Source organism: Aplysia californica, unplaced genomic scaffold, assembly GCF_000002075.1.
Source record: "Aplysia californica isolate F4 #8 unplaced genomic scaffold, AplCal3.0 scaffold00729, whole genome shotgun sequence".
Classification (NCBI taxonomy): Eukaryota; Metazoa; Mollusca; class Gastropoda; order Aplysiida; family Aplysiidae; genus Aplysia; species Aplysia californica.
The window spans coordinates 336110-338601 of record NW_004797999.1 but is presented as its reverse complement, the minus strand read 5'-3'; positions in this window follow the sequence as shown (position 1 = coordinate 338601).

Here is a 2492-nt window from a genome sequence, read left to right as displayed (position 1 = left end):
GAAGTAACAGCGCGCTTAGAATACAGAATTGTTGCTTACTGGTGTATCTCATGAATTGGCTTATTGTAAGATGGGGTGGGGTTGTTTTGTTTTTTCAAAAGAAAGTAAGAAAGTGTCGTTCTGCTGGGCTGGGGTGCTGTTACCCTCTCAGTCAGGGTTGTTCCTGACAGGCAGGGTCGAAGCTCTCCTTCTAAATTATAAAAATTGTCTCGATTGTGGCGTAAAAACACCAATATGAAAAAATAGAAATTTAAAACAAAAGGAAGCTGTTACTTATGGCGAAAGGAAGTTTGATAATGATTTTTATCCCGCACTTTCTTTGGTTGGTCGGACAAGTTATTTTGAAAAAGAGGGATTGAACGCAAACTGTTTAAAAGATTAGGAAGTAACGAAATACGAAAGACGCGTCTGTATCGGGGAGATATCTAGAGAGAAATCGCTACCCTATAAGTACAAAGTTCTATCTGCCCCGTACCTAGTTTTGAGAAATTTGACGTTAATAGTTTTGAGTTTTACAACATGTCAGGCTTTTTCGAAAGCAGTTCTTGGAATATCTAGAAAATGACTCTATGATTTTGACTGAGCCGAAAGTTTAGTCAGTTTCTGACCTTATTGTCTTAGTAACTCAAAACAGCCAAACATGTCAGATAGAACTACGTAATTCTAAGGTGGCGATCAGTTTATTATATTGCCGCTTCCACCCCCCCCCCCTAAATAAAGTCTCCAATACCTTTCCTCATCCCTCCTCTCCTTTCCATTATGGCTTAAAGAAAAAATTGAAAAAATGGTACATTGGTAATATATCGTTTTTGCTGATAAATATATGAATAAATAAGTTTGAAATTAAAGCTTTAAATGAAATAAGAAAACGGTATAGCCAAAGTACCAACAACAGAAAAAAATAATAACTCCATTTTACAGGTCTAAAGTTTTCAAAAAAGAATACTAGTAATACAGTAAGCCTTCACGGAAGTTTAAACGAAAGCAAAACGTGGGGAAAATCGCCAGTTCCTTTGACTAAATCCTAACGTTTGTTATCGATTGGACGAGAACAAAGACCATGAGCAGCCCACACCGCGGGGGGAGGGGCATCTCATCTTGCACAAAGCGCTAGCGGCGGCGGCGGCCATGTTGGAGCGTCGTGCGTGTCCTCATCCGTCCGTGCAGACGACTGACTGTGACTAGTGCTGGGCACTGAATCGCTTTAGCGAAATCCGGATAATATATTAGAGCACCTCTTCGGTAAATAATATGTTATAAAACGCTTCGACAAATGGGTTAGAACCACGTCGACAAACGGGTTAGCATCACTTCAACAAATGGGTGCACCAACTTCTGCAAACGGGCCAGGAAAGAGAGTCTGAATTCGGATAATGTTTTATAGAGGATTTTCCGATTATTCGGATATTTATCCGGATTTTGCACACCTCTAACTGTGACTGTCCTCAGTGAGTCGCGCGCACGCCGGCAGCAGACGTGCGTCTGTCCGATTGACGATTGGCGTTACCGTTATTTCACTTCTGGGAGAGCGTGAACCGGGCGCGTCCTTTTGGCCTTCGCATTCAGACTTGCGTGGATATAACAATATAATACGGTTTGTACTTTTGTGAATTTCTGTTTGTTTTTGTTTTTTCATTTACTTTTACCCCAGTTATTATTAAGTGTTACGTACAGTTAAGAAACATAGTATCCTTCGTAAATACTTTATTTTTCATCTTTATTCTGAGATTCCGTTATGTCTATATATGCAAAGAATCTAAAACTCTTGAACTATTATCCGCGATTGAAACCATGTCTTGTTTCTCCAAAGAATATACAAGACAGCATGTCTGTATAATAATTATATTATATAACTTGTGTTTTGTGTATGTGCGTGTGTTTGTGTGTGTGTGAGTGTGTGTGTGTATGTATGTGTATGAGTGTGTGAGTGAGTGTGTGTGTATGTGTGTGTGTATGTGTGTGTGTATGTGTGTGTGTGAGAGAGAGTGAGTGTTTCGTGTATTACTGCGGGTGTATTTGGAGAAGGAGTCCCTTTTCAATGTTATATTTTTAACGCTTTTTAATGGTTTTGATAACGGCGGGTGTTTGTAGCAGAGATTTATCTCTCTCTCTCTCTCTCTCTCTCTCTCTCTCTCTCTCTCTCTCTCTCTCTCTCTCTCTCTCTCTCTCTCTGTGTTTCTATCTCTGTCTCTTTCTCTGTCTCTGTTTCTGTCTATATCTCTCTCTTTTTTACTCTCTCTCTCTCTCTTACTCTCTCTCTTACTCTCTCTGTCCCCCTCTCTCTCTCCCTCTCTCTCTTTCTCTCTCTCCCTCTCTCTTCCTTTCTCTCTCTCTTCTTTTTTTTCTCTCCCATTCTCCATCTTTGTACATCTCTCTTTCTCTGTCCTTGTGCCAGTTTGTCCCTCTGCCCCTCTGTCTCTGTCTCTCTCTGTCTCTCTCTTTCTCTCTCTCGCTCTGTCTCTCTGTCTCTCTCTTTCTCTCTCTCTCTCTCT